The sequence below is a fragment of the Cryptomeria japonica genome, chromosome 7 (assembly GCF_030272615.1).
Source record: "Cryptomeria japonica chromosome 7, Sugi_1.0, whole genome shotgun sequence".
Classification (NCBI taxonomy): Eukaryota; Viridiplantae; Streptophyta; class Pinopsida; order Cupressales; family Cupressaceae; genus Cryptomeria; species Cryptomeria japonica.
The window spans coordinates 738,653,072-738,671,067 of NC_081411.1; positions in this window are offsets into that span (position 1 = coordinate 738,653,072).

Here is a 17,996-nt window from a genome sequence, read left to right on the forward strand (position 1 = left end):
GATCATTGTATTCTTTGTACTAGACATAGTGATGATAGATGTTGTACATTTTGATCATTTTTGAAGATATATATATACGGCATCATTATCTTTGATCATGTGGTGTGTTTATATGGATGGATGTGCTTATGTGTTCTTTTCATTATGTGATGATGATGCAATGCTTAAATATATGATATAATGTATGATGCAGGATTTATGCTTTTTAATATGTTTGTGAGATGTATCTTGAAAATGAGATGTATGATTTTATATGCTATGAAATGTATCCTTGAGATGTATGATAATGATATGTAACTAAGTAAAAAAATGATATGCAACTAATTGGAAAATGATATGCAACTATGTTAAAATGATATGCAACTATTTGTAAAATGATATGCAACTATGTTTTTGGAGCATCCTCATTCTGCATTTGTCATCCCGATACAACCATATGTTGTTTGCTTTCTTTGTAGGTATCATCATTGAGCATTGATTTGTTTAGGATATGTTGAAAATTTATACAAGCATAATGGTATAATGGAACCATAATGACCTGAGAAAAATTTACATGGTATTTGATTTTGCAAGATAGCACAAGTGTCAAGGTATAATTGAACTAGGATGACCTGGGTGCGTATTGCATAAATAGACAAGATTAAATCATTTGTATGCATGAAGTGGAATCAAGCCTTTAGTGATATTCGATGTATCATGTCTCGAGGCAAGTATTCACACAGTACAAGTGATAGCCTCCCAGACAGAAGACTAAGAAAATATTGGAAGTGCCCCATGATCTCTAGCTTTGAAGCATTTAGTGAGAAAAGGGATAGAATCCAATAATTTAAAAAGTTCAAAATGCAAAACTAATCAAGATTTTTATACGATAATGCAACATTCAGTACTTCAGAAAATCATCCATCCTTGGTATTTCTGTGAATTTTTTTTGTTTTGTTTTTCAATGAAGCGTGGTTTTGGTTGTTGGATGCCATGCTTCTGAATTTTGTAAATAGTTTTGATGTCTTGAATGTGTGCAAGTTTTGGATGATTTTAATGCCCCTAGCTGAGTGTGCCTCTTGATGTGAATATGTACAGTGATTTCCAAGCCATGGTAGAATATGGTAAGAGGATAGATATGGATAGACTAGGATAGTGACTATGCTAAGTGTGTCCTGAATGGATATGTGCTAAGTGTCGGGCAATGGCCGATAGTGTTTGTATGGATAAAATGGTATGGAGATAGATAGAGGGGCCATTCTTTCACAAGAGCGCCTGTTTACCAGGTTTTCACCATTTTTTTATTGTACTTTGTCTTTGTGTTTTTTTTTTTTGTTTTTTTTTTTTATTTTTTTATTTTTTTGCTTGTTTTGGCTTTTTCTGTGCACTAGGCTACTTAAGTGTAGTACTTCTTCAAATGGATGTTGTTAGTTGGTTCGTCGAGCACATCTCCTTCTAAAGTTATTAGCTGATAGGCACCTGATCCATAGACTAATATGATAACATAGGGACCCAACCAGTTAGGTTCAAATTTCCCTTTCTTTTCTCAATCTTGTTGATTTCTTGGATTTTATTTGAGGACTAGGTCACCAACTTTGAAGTTGCGAGGGATGACCTTGTGATTGTAACTCCTGCACATGCGTTGTTGATATGATTTGATATGAGTGTAAGCATGCTGATGTCTTTCATCTAATAGTTTGAGTTCTTGTAGTTAGTTAACTCGATACTCTTCATCTGGAATTAAACCTTTCAAAGAGACTCTGAGAGATGAGATTTCATACTCCAGGGGTAAAATGGCTTTTGATCCATATACCAATGAGTATGGTGTTGCTCGTGTAGGTGTGCGGATGCTGGTTCTATATGCCCAAAGTGCTGGATTGAGTTGTACGTGCTAATCTTTGCCTGCATCATTCACTATTTTCTTTAGGATTTTCAAGATTGTCTTGTTGGATGCTTCTGCTTGACCATTTCCCTGTGGGTAGTATGGTGTAGAAAACCGATGTTGGATTTTGAATTTTTCACATAGTTCTTGTACATCTTGGTTTTTAAAAGGTCATCCATTATCTATGATGATTGAACTTGGAATACCATATCTGTAGATCAGTTAATTTAGGATAAAAGAGGCAATTTGTTTCCCAGTCACTGTGGTCATGGGAACTTATTCTATCCATTTGGTAAAGTATTATGTTGCAGTTATAATGAACTTGTGTCCATTTGAAGATGAAGGATAAATTTTACCAACTAAGTCTAGTCCCCACTGACAAAAGAGCCAGGATGTCATGAATGGTTGTAGTTCCTGTGCTGGTGCATGTATTAGATTACCGTGGATCTGGCATTTAGGACATTTCTTGGTGAAGTGATATGAGTCTTTCTCCATTGTAGGCCAATGGTATCCCATCCTTAGAAGTTTTTTTAGCAAGAGTAGTACCACTCGAATGTGTACCACAAATACCTTCGTGAAGCTCATATAAAGTAGAATCAGAATCATTACGATCAAGGCAATGAAGAAGAGTACCATCTAGACCTCGACGATACAAGGTATCAGTGGTAAGGGTATAAGGGGCAGCTTGCCGAATAAAGTTATGTTTTTGGTTACGGGATTGATCAATTGGTAAGATATTGTTCTTGAGGTAGTCGTATTGGTCCATATAACAGAGAATCTGAACCAGTCAAGGCATAGATAACATGGGATTCAGAGTGGTCATAGGCTAGGGAGAACAGTTGCTCTACTAGGAACTCGTAACGACTCTGTTGCTCTGGAATTTGGAGTAATGAAGTGACAGTAGCCATGGCATCGGCTACTTTGTTGTTCAACCTTGGTATTTGCTCGAAGTTGATGTGCACAAAATACTGTTTGAAGTCATCTAACATTCACTTGTAGGGTAGTAGCTTGTCATCCTTTGTCTGATAGTTGTTGTTGATTTGATTGACAACTAGTTGTGAGTCTCCATAGACTTCTAACTCTGTTATTTTCCATTCTACGGCCATTTTGATGCCTATAACCAATGCCTCATATTCAGCCAAATTATTTGTGCATGGGAACATATGCCTATATGATCTTGGTATAGTGTGTCCTTTAGGAGTGATGAATAGAATGCCAGCACCTAAACCATGTTGTGTGTAGGATCCGTCAAAGTATAGGTCCATTGTTTGGTAGAAAGAGCAAGAACGTCTCTATCTAGAAATTCAATCTCCATGGTTTGTTTTCCTGGTAGCGGTGCTTCAGCTAGTTGATCTATAATTGCTTGTCCTTTGATGGCTCATCTTTCTATGTATTGAATGTTGAATTCACTGAGAATCATGACCCATTTAGCCAATCGACCTATAAGAGCTACCTTGCTGAGTAGATATTTGAGAGGATCAATTTTTGCGACTAGCTTAATGGTGTGTGCTAGCATATAATGTCAAAACTTCTGAGATGCGAAGACCACTGTTAGGCAAGCCTTTTCAATGAATGTATAGTTGAGTTCACAGCCATTCAATGTCCTACTGATATAATATATGGTGTGTTCCTTTCCTTGTTGATCTTCTTGTACTAATAGTGCCCCCAGTGATATATCTGTTGTTGAGATATATAGGATAAGTGGCTTTCCTACGACTGGTGGTATTAGAACTGGCAGATTCATTAGGTACTGTTTGATTTGGTAAAAAGATTCTGCACACTTGGTCTCCCATCTAAATGGTACATTTTTGTGTAGTAAATGGTTAAATGGTAGACTTTTATTTACTAGCTGAGCGATGAACTGCCTGATTGATTGAAGTCATCCTTGTAGAGATCTAAGTTGACTGATATTCTTTGGTGGTGGCATGTCCATAATGGCTTGTACCTTTGCTGGATCTACTTCAATACCTTTAGCTAAGACTATATAGCCTAGTAACTTGCCTGATGTAACCCCGAAGACACACTTCTTAGGGTTGAGCCTGACTTGGAATTTCTCCAATCGATCAAAGATCTTTGTTAGGATGTTGAGATGTTCTGCTCGGGTGAAGGATTTAGCTAGTAAATCATCCACATAGTCTTCCATGAAGGTATGCATCATGTAATGGAATATTCTTGTCATTGCTCTTTGATAAGTGGCCCCTGCATTCTTTAAGCCAAAAGGCATAACATTCCAACAATATGTTCCCCAAGGACAGGTGAACGTGGTTTTATCTTGATCTTCTGGGGCTATTTTGATTTGATTATAGCCTGAGAAACCGCCCATTAGTGAGAGCATTGCATGGCCTGCTGTGAGATCTACAATTATGTCGATACTGAGCAAAGGAAAGTCATCTTTTGGACAAGCTTTGTTGACATCTCTAAAGTCAGTGCATATTCTGATACTACCATCTGGTTTTGATACTGGAACGATGTTGGAAATCCATTCTGCATAGTCAATGGGTTGGATGAATCCGACGTCTAATAGTTTCTTTAGTTCAGTTTTGACCATGAGTGCCACCTATGGATTCATCTTTCGTAGCTTTTTCTTGACTAGTTTAACTCCTGAAGAGATGGACAAGTGATGCATAATTAAGTGTGGATCCACTCCAAGCATATCAGCATATGACCAAGCAAATTTAATTTGTTGTTCTTTAAATAAAATGATGAATGTTGATCTTTCCTCCTCTGTCAGAGATTCTATAAGGTGTATGTTTTTGACTGCTTCTGTGGTACTAATGTTGATTGATTGAGTGGGCTCAATCAATATGGGTGATCGCTCATGAAAGTGCTCAGGAAGAGTGTCAAGTCTCCCATTGTTAGGTGCCTTAAAAAGGTTTTCACCCTCAGATGCATCCTTTATTTTTACTTTTTTGTGATCTAGAGCTGCCATTGACTGGTCTTCAGCATTAGATCTTTCATTTGGTTTATTTTTGCGACTGAGAGATGTGGCACTCCCTGATTGGCAGACATTGTTACTTTTTTCACTGGTAGAGTTTGTTTTCGGATTTACGGTACATAGGTAATGGATAATAGATTCATCATCTGGGAAAATTGGTATATCATGGATTTCAGGTTCATCCCAGTCGATGAGGTCAAGAAAGACAAGTGGTAAGGAATCCTTAGGTGGATCAAGTTCTGCTACTGTAAGTGTTAGGACAGATTTTTCATCATGATTGTTCTTAGTTTTAAATAAGTCCAGGATTTCGTCGAGGTCTTCGATGGTATTATCTTCCGTATAGACTTGTTGATAATGTTTCTGTTCACTTTCCTTGGCATCATAGATATTCTGCGGTCCAAATTCAAGAGGTCTATCTTCTGCGTTATGTTCTTCATGAGAAAGGGATATGGAATCAGTATCATTAGGGATATCTGTAGTAGCATTGGAGTAGGTACCCCATTCATATTCATGGGAATTAATCTCTGAGGTATCATCCCAGATTCTATCAGTGTTGTAAATAGGTATGTTGTATGGTGAAAACAAATCTTTGATGATGGATACCATTTTAATAGTTTTTGTTGATTCTGTGTCAAATCCTACTTCTACTTTCTGTATTTGTTCATAGACTATTCTTCCTCAGGGAGGAATAATGGTATCTGGAGATGATATTATTTGTTCTTGAGATATTGGTGTTTGAATATGAGCTACTGCTGCAAATATGGCCTTCTTATGGCTTAGAATCTTTCCCTGATGTAACTTCTGAACTTGATGTTTCCGGGCCTTGTGGATTGTTTCTGCTGATTCAAAGAGTGTTTCCTGCCAGGATTCTTCTTTGTACTTCTTCTTTACTTTTCATTGAGGTTTTGCAGTTATGCGGGGTGGCTTTCTTAATAAGAAAGTGAGCTTACAACCCAATCCTGCTTTGTTTCTAGTAGGCTGTGAAGGAAGATCTATGGGTTCAGTGACTCCTTTGCGTTTCCCAATAGGTCCTTTACCGTCATATCCCATTTGCTGCATGATTAAGTATCCTTTTTCATATAGGTGTGTAGGTAGAACAATGTATAGAGAAGCTGCTCTGTTATCTTCTTCCCCATCTTTGTATAACCAGCTAAGAATATCCTTGTCTTCTGATTCATGTGCTAGAGTGCCCAATTGGATGAAGGTACCATCAAATTTGGTGATGGGTTGAGTTACTAGATGCGTTGATGTAGTAGGCAATCCATGAGATCTAGGTGATGTTGGCAATTTGGCCAAACATAGAGGTTCCAAAGAGTATTCTCCCATACCTTGGTCTTTGATTTGTATTTGTTGCTTGAAATCTCCAAATAAGGAGTTGGGCTTTGATGTTTGGAGATCTGATGTTGAAGATCGTTGCTTTTCTCTATTATGAGGAACCAAACTGTCTTAGGCTGCCCCCATTGTGTTGCAATGTTCAAATGGATTGTGATCAGCAGATATGGAGATTTCTTGTCCATCATAAGGAAATTTGACACACTGGTGACACGTAGAAGTTACTGCTTGCATTTCATGTATCCAGGTTGCCCTAACAAAATATTGTAGGTGAGATCTATGTCTAAGACCTAACACATAGTATCTTTTTGCACTGGTCCCACTTGAATGGGTAATATCACAGTTCCTTTAGAGGACCTTTCCTTATCATCATATGTCTTTATGGTAATCTTCTTGCAGGGATCAATAGACTCTTCTGAGAAGCCTAATGCACGGATAAGCTTTAAAGTACATATATTAAGTCCGGCTCCTCCATCTATTAGGACTCTTTTTACTTGGTGTTTGCAAATAATGACTTCAATATGGAGAGGAGTATTATGCGGATGACTCAAGGAAGCATTGTCATGCTTTGAGAAGGTGAGGTTATGAGGTCCAGTCATATGGGCAACCATGGCTTGAAATCTATCTGTATCCAGATTTTGAGGTACATTGGTTTCCAATAGTGCTTTTTCTAATATGTCTTTGTGCTTCGGTGATAGTTTCAGAAGTTCTAGTATAGATATCTGAGCTGGAGTTTTGCGTAGTTGGTTAACCAAGTCATATTGGATTTTTGGTGTAGTAGTTGTAGGTGACGTATGTCCTTTTAAGACATATTTTTGAGTTCGGGTTGTTACATTGATAGATTCATGATCACGCCGATCTCGGATGGTGATGACATTTACTTGATGATCTTCAGCTGATATGTGATTTATGGTGTTGTTGTAGATATGGTTGATATGAGCTCCGCGTGTATCATTCGAGGTTGAAGCTCCATCTTTGTTGTAATTTGGGAGAGGATTTTTAAAGGCTCCGTGATCACCATTTGTTTTGAGACCATCTACCGTTAAGTCACCTCGATCAATCATGTCTTGCACCATGTGTTTCAATCTCATGCAATCGTTCGTCTAATGACCCTTGTTACGATGGAAATCACAATAGTGTGAATCATTCCACCAAGGTGGTTTGATTTGGGGTTCACAGTTGCTGATTGGAGGCAAAGAAAGAATTTTGTTTGCCAAAAGTTCTCTGAATGCTGATTCTAGTGATTGCCCTAGTGGTGTGAAGATACGCTTTTGGAAATTGTTCGTGTTGTTGCGTGAATTGTTGTTAGGTCCTAGATTCATGTTTTTGCTTTGAGTATCATTGGTTTTGTTTGGGTTGAGTTGTCCTTGATCGGTGTTTGGTGCATATGTGTTAGCATTTGGATTAGCATTTTTAGGATTTTTTGTATTTTGAGGATTTCTAGATAATGCAAGCACTGGTTGCTTAGATTTGGGATCATGTGATTCATTGTTGCCTTCGTTTTTGTTTCAAGTCCAAAATCAAGATTTGTCAAGGTTGGTGTTGTTCTAGTTATTGTAGTTTGATGAGTTTGTTCCTGTAGAATTTGAGTGTTCCCTTTTTGACACATGCTTCCTCTACTTGGATGCCATTTTCAATCAATTTAGCGAAAGACGGTATGCATTGAAGTTTTAGCCTGTAACTCATTTCACCATTCAAATTGTCAATGAAGATTTCCATTTTCCCCTTTTTAGAAATATCTTGAGGATATTTGGAGACCATACGTCGCCAGTGTTGAAGGAATATCATGAATGTTTCATTATTTTTTTGTTTGGTGTTGCAAACATCTAGCATGGTTACGGCATGTTGGATGTTATAGGAGTATTGGATTATGAATTTGTTAACCAATTCATCAAATGATCTGACAGGTGGTGTAATTTTGGATAACCATTCCATTGTTTGCCCTCCTAGGCTTCTTGGGAATAACCTCATTAGATAGGTGTCATCATGAGCAAACTCAAAACTCATGGTACAAAATTCTCTAACATGATCATGGGGATCACTTTTTCCATCATATTTATCAAATTTGGGAACGTTTGAGTTTGGAGGAAAAGGCACCATGTTCAATCTTCTATCAAATGGATAAGGACAGATTTCATTTAAAGAGTACTGCACAGTTGTCCCTTGTTGCATGTCATGTATTTGTCTTTGTAACATTTGCATTTGTTGAGTAAGAGAAACCAAAGGTGCATTATTTTTCCAAGGGAAAAGTTCTTCCCTTGTATTAGTTCTCAGCTAAAAAGGTGTGTTAAATGGTATATTTTGCTCTGGAGTTTCTAGCTCAGGTATACGCATTTCTGGTATATGTTGTTCTGGAATATGTTGCTCAGGTATGTGTTGTTCAAAGTTACGAGTTTCTTCTTCTCTTTGTTGTTCTTGATATGCATATTGTCGAGATCTGGTTCTAAAGATGTTTGTGTCTAAATATTTGGGAAGTTTAACGCCTTTACTTGTGAGCATGAGCAGATACTTTTCTTTGTCATTTTCCATAAGCCTTTCTACAAGTTTTTGGAATGAAGGGTTTTCCTGACATTCCTGAAAAAGGGCTTCAAAAATTTTAGTTTCTTCTAAGTGTGGAACTTCAAAAGGATTGGAGAATCTTTGATTCATGCTAGACTCTGCGTGTGTCTCGCTTTGTTGGTTTTTTTGAGAGCGAGTAACAGGCATTTTAGTAAAAACTTTCTCTGACAAAGGGAACAAAATCCTCTTCGATGTGTTGCTTAGGGGTGGGTGGTTCTGGTCAAGATGTGTTATAAGTGATACACTTGTTGGGCAGGAATGTCAGATTGATCTTTCCTCCACGATTTATGATTTGATTAAAAGCAGAGTTTTGACAGTATGCTCTTGTTTTTAAGGGTTCTTTGTCAAATTCGTTGGATTTGTTTTGGATACAACATTTGACATGATGAAGGAATACCTGATGAGATTTGAAGAGTTGATGATTGATGTATAAAAACTTATTTCTCTTGATGAACTTGGAAAAACTAGGTTGTTGTTTCTTCAACGTGATGTTATGATAAAGGTTCTTTCTTCTTAGAATATGGGGATTAGTCATGCATGAGTGATCAATGGTTTCCTTTGATTTATTTGGATTCAGTTGATCTTGTTTGGAAAATTTCAAATCTTACTCTATCAAAGTGAAGGTTTAGATGCCCCTTCATGACAAAGCGTGTCAAATGATATCGATAAAAGCCTCCCGATATGGAGACTTGATTTGGCAACTTGAAAATTTTAAATAAGTGTTTTTGAGATGAAATCTGTAAGATGGTAAAGGATTTTGTTGATACTGACGATGAGGTTTTTGAATTATGATAAGATAGACATGTTTTATCGTGCGATTAGTTTAGGATTTTTACAACGTTTGTTTTGACACAAATTTAGCCCAAGAAATAGTTTTAACGGTTTATTTTTGCTACTCCGTTTTGGTGAAAAATGTTGTTGATAATGAGAGGCTTTTGAAAATGTTTTCAAAATTTTTAAAATTCCTCACTGTTTTGCCCTCTGTTTATATGTTTTTAATCACGCGATAAAACAGGGATGACATGCGCTACCAAAATTACTCCACGCGCTAAAATAATGACCACATGCGCTAGGCTACCCCCAAACACGCGCTAAAGTTTTGACTATTCAAAAATTGTTTTCTACCTATTTAAAAAGTCATGCGCTACCCTAGGCCTATAACGCACTAACTTTTGAACCTGATGTGCTAATGTTTGGTTTCCATGCACTAGACTATTTCTCTGATGCGCTAAATGTTTCAACATTGATTTGATTTTGGGATAAAATGCTACTGTTTGGAATAGACGCGCTAACTTGATGGTTGGATGCGCTAACAAAAGTACCTCACGCGCTAAGAAGTTGCTCTTATGCGCTAAACTGCCATGATTTTTCTTTTGGTTGGTTTTTTGTAAATTTAGATTTTTGTTGTGAATTTTTCAAGTTTGATGGATGATTTTTTGAAGTAGTAAATGCAAACACAGCACAAAAAGTACAACCATTTTGCCTAATCTAACAAAAAGTGTATGTTCTACGAGGATGTATTCAAATCTCCAATGTTTTAACAGGTTTGGATATGAATAATACACTTCAGAAAGACTCTTTATTCAAAGGTCATAAATAACATCATAGCCCACTAGTCTTGATACTCTGTCAGCTCAAACAGCCGTGTCACCCCCTAGAGGGTGCCCATTTTTTTGTCTTTTGCCAGAAATTAACTCAAAGTGAATCGCTTCACAGTTGAGTAGTTATCTTGGGAGATATATGGTGAGTAATCTTGGGGGTGGATTCTTCCCCACCCTTGCACTATGATGTTATAAATGTATGGTTACTGACTCGGTTCAAAGATTCTATTTCTATAGTTCATAATTAGGCTTCCCATTTGGCCGTCAGTGATAAACTCCCTCAGGAGGCTTCCCAACCTTTAGAACAAAGTCTTTACGTATCTCGAGGATACTCAGGGAAGGCTAATTGCTGCGTGCAACCGTTGAAAAGGACTTTCGTCACTTTCCACGTTTGATTATTGTGGGTTGGAATTCTTGGCATCAAAGTCATTCCCCACTTAGGTCATTCCCTTCACACCGGCCATAAACGGCTTTAAGAGTTGATTTCAACTCCTCGGGAAGGCAGACCTGCTAAAGGATGTAAAATGCTTTTGAAGGAAAGAAAGCTTTTTAAGAGAGGTCTGGTTTTTTGAATCACCCATTTAAGGGGAGAGCATATACCTTCCTCTTTCGATTCAAGGCAATCACAAATTCTTTTTAAATCTTCAATTCAGTGATTTTATAATCTCTACTGGGAGATGTTGTTCCAAGAAAAAGCATGGTGTTAATTTTACTTCCTCAAAGCAATGATTATTTAATCTAAAGAAATAACCACGTCAACAAAGCAAAAGGTTCAATTTGGTCAACAAATAAAAATCGATAAAGAAAAGGGGAATCACTTCCCTCTTTAATTGTAACAAAACTTTTGTGGTAAGGTTCTTTCCTTTGCAAAAATGAAAGTGGATCCTTTTATGCACCAAAGGATGGTGAGGTTCTTTTTAAGTTCTATTTTTGCAAAAAAGAAAAAAAAATTGTTGTTCTTTTTAGAGCCCAAATTGAGAAATTTTCTCCTAGGAAAGCAAGAAAAGATTTTAATTTGTTGTTCGTTTTACATGCCCAAAATAAAAGTGAGTTCAATTTTATTTAAGAAAGAAAAGAAAGAAATTTGAACTTTTGCCTAACTTAGAAAAGTTAGTAAAAATTTTAACTACTTTAACAATAGCCTAAATAAAATGGATTCGAAACCTGCAGTCAACTGTTAGTAACCTGCAGAAAACCAGTCAATTTGTTAGCAAAAAGGCAAATTTCGTGGACTTCCACAAGTCTAAATTTTAGCTTTTGTTACAAATTATTTTTCTCTTTTCTGTCTATGATGCGCTACAGAACAAACTGTACACGCTACAATATAACAACGATGCACTAAAATAAGGTTTCAACGCGCTACACGATTTTCAGGATGCACTACTCTGTGCGCCGAAAGCGCTACTCTGTTTTTCTCCTGCACTGAGACCTACAGGAAAAATTAGTAATCCTATGTGCTAATAAATGGATTTTACGCGCTAGATGATGGACTCCACGTGCTAAACAGTAAACTGAATGCGCTAAGTTGTTAACTAGATGCGCTAAACAGTTAACTTAACGCGCTAATTCATTTTTCCCGCATGCCTGCAAAAGTGGTTAAATTCAAAAACCGATTTGATATATGGGTTTGAGCCCCACGGTGGGCGCCAGTAATGTATGCGGGAAAAGCGAGTCGATAGAACTCAATATGTGAAAAATAGAGCTCTATGGAGCCTTGCTCACACACTCATAGGACTTCTTGGTACAAGCTATGAAGTTATGAAGCATAACTCAGCTTCTCAAGGTTGGTCCCATGGTTCTCTATCTTACATGGTCCCTCAAACCAATGTTTTTGCTCTCAGATCACTGAGCAAAATGGTTTAGGGATGACAAATGCAAGAACGAGGGATGCTTTGATAGATTTTAGAATGAGATGCATCCTAAGCTATGCATGATCTTAAAATGCAATAAACTAGATTATAAGATGACAAGGTTAGTATAAATACTATCCTAACATGATATATTAGTCTTATGATTGAGCTAAATGATAAAAAAAGTATTCTAAACATGCATATTTAGACTAAATCCTAGTTAAAAGAGAGGCTAAAATGATGAGCATAAAAATGATATGAAAGCTTGAATGTATTTGAGCATAAGTATGATACTACAAACTTGGATTGATTTTCAAAAATGGAGGAATGAAAGCTCTATTTATAGCAAAAATAGGGCAATGGATGGTCAGGATTGAAAGAGTTGATCAAGGGTTGAGTTTGAAAGTTGGGGATCCATGTTTGCAATTTGCACCAATGAAATGGTGACAAGTGTCAACATAGGGTTGGGTTGAGAGAAGGGGTTGGAGGCATTAAATGCCTGAGAAGACCTTATGGTTATCTAGAGATAAGGGTCAAGCTTAAGTTAAGATTACCTATTGGATTAAGAGTTAATCCAAAGATAAACTCTTGTGCGAATGATTAAGAAATAATCATGGTCAAAGCATTAAAGGCTTGATTAGACCCTTGGGTTGGATGAAGGTTAAGTTAGGAAAAAAGTCTCTAACCATGTAAAAGGGTTGAATTAACCATTAATGGTTTTGGAGACTTTGGAAAATTAGGTGGTTGAAGACTTGAAGCCTTTAATGGTTATCAAAGATTTTAATGGTTTGAGAAGTGACTTCCCTTTGTTTAGGGATGTGACAAAATTTAGAAGATGGGTTAGGTTAATTTAGAATTGATTAGAAGGGTCTAGAAGAAATTAGGAAGGGGTTTAGGAAGCAAGTGGGAGATGTAGGAAGATGCAAGTGGATGGAGGGATAATAGGATTTAATTGAAATAAAGTTAATTTAATTCAATTTGGTTGCAATTTGGGGAAATTAAATAAATTAGATTTATTCAATTTAGGATAACTTATTTAATTAAATTTGAATTTAATTAAAAGTGGATAGAAGGGATCTAATTGAATAAAATGATTTATTCATGAAATGGTATAGCGAATTTAATTTAAATAAATTGAGTAATTTAATTAATTAGATAGAGGAATGTGGGTAATTTAATTAAATTGGATTTAATTAAATAGAGAAATGAACATAAAATATTCATTTAGGAATATGGTCATTTTTATACGTCTACACTATGCATACTTCATCATTTGGTCTATAACTGCTAGAAATGTCATCCAATGCCCTATCAAACCTGAGATTAAAAGCAAGTACTAACTCATCTTCTTCTTTATGAATGTCCATGAATGTTTTCATAACTAAGCTTGGGTCAATTCTTTCACCAAACTATTCCATGAATGCTACCTTCAACTCATCCCATGATGAGATAGAGCACACTGGCATGTAGGAGAACCAGTCTCTGGCATTTTCCCTCAGAGACTGAACAAATAACTTCATGAAAACATCTTCCTGATTTATTTCAAAATCTTACATTAATTCATAAAACTCCTGCAAATGTTGTCGTGTTGATTCTGACTTCTTCCCATTAAATCCTGGTAATTGTTCCCTAACCCCTATAGGAAAAGGGTTTGGGAAACCTTGGATACCATCAAAATTCAATGGTTTATATCTTCCCCTAAAGAAAGATCTATGATGACTTGGCATAGATTGTACATTTGTTTTTTTCATTTCATAAGGAAATGCAGACACATGATACATATTTTCATTCAACCCATTATTTCTTTCCCTTCTCTTGAACTACTTCATTATAAATCTCAAAACATACTCCATCTAATCTTATACAAAACAAAGGAGTATGTAAAATAATCACTACCATTCCCTCCTTAGTGCTTCTTTCACTATTTAGGGAACACATTTTTTTTTTACAATTTTCATGAAAATCTAAATACCTAGAAATGTTGAAACTGTTGCTCCCTTCTTTAACCTAGGATTTGAAAAATCACCTTCAATCCTTCAAATATTTAACACTGATCTTTTGATAGATTCGTCACCTCCTTGCAGAGGACCAATACTCAAACAATTGAAATTTCTTCACAGGTCAGATTTGTTTCAACACAGCACTACCACATTTCCTTATCATCAAATGGCATTAATGATTCTATCCTCAACTTGTCAGGGTACTTCATCATAAGAGCTCAAATCTGCTTTATCCTTCCTAAAAATATCTTGGTTCATCTTCAAGCAGAAACACACTGGTACATAGATCTCAAAGTCTCAGAGTCACCACTTACAAACGTGAGGTATTACATATAATCTTTGAAAAATGGATAGATATGGATTGAACTCTTTATAGAACAAGAACTACAGCAGATTTCTCAGTGACATTTATGAGAATTGACTCAAACTGACAAGGGATAGATTAATAAGCTTCTTCACTCTATGGGCAATATCTCCACTATATTTTAAACAAATATTTTCTAACCAGAGATTCTCAACAATTCGTCCCTAGTAGAGTTGCCAATTTTTGTTGGTTCCCAAAATGGACGACGGGTTTACACTGCTTACAGGGCAGAGACCAAGTTGTTTCCTCCAAATATCTATAGAGAGCCACCTCCAACTATCAATATCTGTCAGGCTTGGACCAAAAATAACAAGGATGGAAAGTCCTACGCTTTAGGCTCTGCAGAACCAGGGAGGGTGATCCCTTCAGTAAGAAATTCCTACTCTCTACAAGGATACTCAAGAACTTATTGAAAACAAAGAAGATTATCTCATAATAAGACTCAATAGAAAGAGAGAATGCTCAAGGATGGAAAATCCTTCAGTGATCCTCAACCTTAAACTAGAGTATGAGAGAGGGTGAGACTATTTTCAAAAAATACATAAATCTTAGCAAATGATTGTTCTGATGGTTTATAACATTCACTCCGAGAGATCAAAAATAAAATAAAACCAGAAACTGATAACCTAATGAGATTTTCTAGCGAATACCATTGCCTTATTCATTTGGGTTACAGAGTGTATGAAAAGTGTTACTAAAAATCTAATAAAACTTCATCTAATAGCTAGTCTTGCCTGAAACAATACTCCCTTACAGTATTGCTTTGCTTATAATCCTTCATCTGAACTACTTATCAAATCCTATGGCGAGCCTTATTTCCTTTGTAATCTTATTCAAGCATTTTAATTAACCCCTTGGACTAAAGTATTGAATAGAATAATACATACATCATAACAATACAATAAACAAACGAAACCCTTGATCCCATTTGCTTAAAAGAAGATAAAATCGCACATAGGAGAGTAAAGATTAGGAAACTATATTTCCATTAATATCATAAGCTATCTTTTATCAGATGATAGCCAAAAAATTCAAATACAGAATGACCCACGTGAAAAAGGGGAATCTGGAATTGTTCTATTACTTTTACTCTCTGCAAAATAACATTACAGTCCCTATTATTTCCTATGATTCTCTAGAACTATTTTTTGGACCTAACCCTGCAGAAAATATCTATTTTACAGAGATCTTTCTCAGAAAATTTGTACCCTAACTAATGGCCTTGAATTCCCTTTTATAGAAAAAAAAGGGAGCAGCAAGCTATAGGCCATAAGACACTTGTCAATAAAACTGAGCCTTAAAGGTTGTACACAATTATTGTTACAAATCACTCCTTATCTGCACGATGGTCCCCGTGATGAGGTGGAACCAAAATTTCCAACTGATTATTGGTAGACACAAAAATACTTGATTCGTGTTGATATGGATGGACCCTAAGATGCTCAATCTGTTCCATAGCATTTCTCTTCCTGAAAAGGAAAATAGATCCCAGCATGAAACAAGACTTTCCCTCCAAATTAGAGGAAAATATCCAGCCTTTATGCCCAGGATCAAAGAAAATGGAAAGAGGAACTTGGGGTAAATAGGATTTGTTGAGAAGGCATTGCAGCTTCCCTGATGCTGCAGAGATGATTGGTTGTCGGTCCTCACTCGAATAAATCCTTCTTTCAGTTCCCCATGAGCTCCCTCTTGGAACACTCTACCAATGAAATGCAAAGTAAGAGCGAGTAATAGCCCTGAGGTGACTTTTCTTGAAAATAAAAGGATTTCACACCCCCTCTGGAAATCTCCTGAGCTTTCACATCCCCTCTAGCAATGAACAACATTAAACTAGAGAAATATCATCCATCCAGTGTCACAAAATATGCAATGACTCCACTCATAGTTATGTTCGAACACCATCCTCTTACTGATGAAAAATTGTTCTCAGAAAATGAAGAAACTTGTATTTGTTTCTACCCATTTTATCATTTGCCTAGTGAATTTATAACCATAAATTCCTTTCAATGTGGTGGTGTTAATCCATGTGAAGAATCATCACTTTGATATCTTCTGCTCAGCTTGTCAGCTACAGATTCTAGCTATTATGCCTATAACTCAAGTCACCACCATTTCCTAGGTCATCACTCTATTGCCACTGGCATGTGTTCACCTTACGTGAATGATTTTATTCTGATCTTATTCCTATTTTCAGCGTATAGTCTCATGCTTCACGATTCCTATCAACAACCAAATCTTTGAATTCATCAGAGAACTCATGATTCATTACACTTGAATTGGAAGCTTATCCAAATCATTTCACATCTCTGAGCTATCATCCTTGACTGTCAAATCAATCCTGAATTGACAAGTCTAAATCCCATTCATTCTGCCCTTTCCTACGAGATACGACCGGTGCCTCCAAAATCTTTCCAAACTTCTTATTTGAAACTCAGCCACAAATCTCATCCAACCTAGCAAATCTAACTCTCATTTCTTGCCGAATTAGCAATTTGACCTTCCTACTGTATATGTGGACCCACAAAATCCTGACAGGTCAGTGCCATATCATTCTTCGACCAAGCTCCGTCAGCAACCTCCCTGTGAGCCTTCCTGATCATCCAGGGACACGTGGCATCATCTTGTGATGCCACGGTCTGTAATCTGCTTGCAACTTTCATCATGAGAATATGAGGGTCATCTGATCTGTTCAATCTTTACCCTTTGCATAATGCCCGTCAACTCCTTTAGGACTTAAAAGTCAAGCACCTTGTACCTTAGGATAAAACATCCTCATTCATTCTGAGCACATGCAAATTTATGGGACTACTAGTAGACCGATCTTTATCGCTTGTGAACCGGTATTACAAAGCTTTCGACTAGTTATGCTACTAACCCTATTGGTTTTCGCTGATGACACGCGGCACAATCTTGCAATGTCACGGTCATTAAAATCCTCACATCTTTGATCGTGGGGAAGCACTAGCCATTGGATCTATCCTTTCTTTAACAGACAGTTGGAGTATTTAGAACTTGTCGGACTTAGGAAAACATAAGCACGGGCATAAATATTTAGAAGGGGACCGGTAATAGGGAAGTTATGCACTTGACTTAGGAAATTTTATTTTTAGGAACCGGTTGAGCAACATTTTTGCTTAGGGAATAAATTGGCCCCACTTGGAAAGGGTACCCTTGGTTTTAAGTGGGAAAAAGTAACAGCAAAATATATCCCTTCTAGGGTTTCTTCACAAAAATGTAAGAAGTTTTGATAAACCCTAAACCCTAGACCTTGAATTGTTCTTAGAGGATGTAAGTTAAAAAAAAACTGAAAATCAATGTTTTGGGCTTAAATTTGAAATTTTCATGCAATCAATTTTTCAGGGCTATCAGGTCGTTAGTTTATTTTGCTTTTCTACTCAGTCTTTCTTGTCTTCTCTGGTCACTAGTTGCCTAGTATTGATTTCCTCATGATAGCAGATCAAATCATGAGAGGTTAATCAGCTTTGATATTGTTA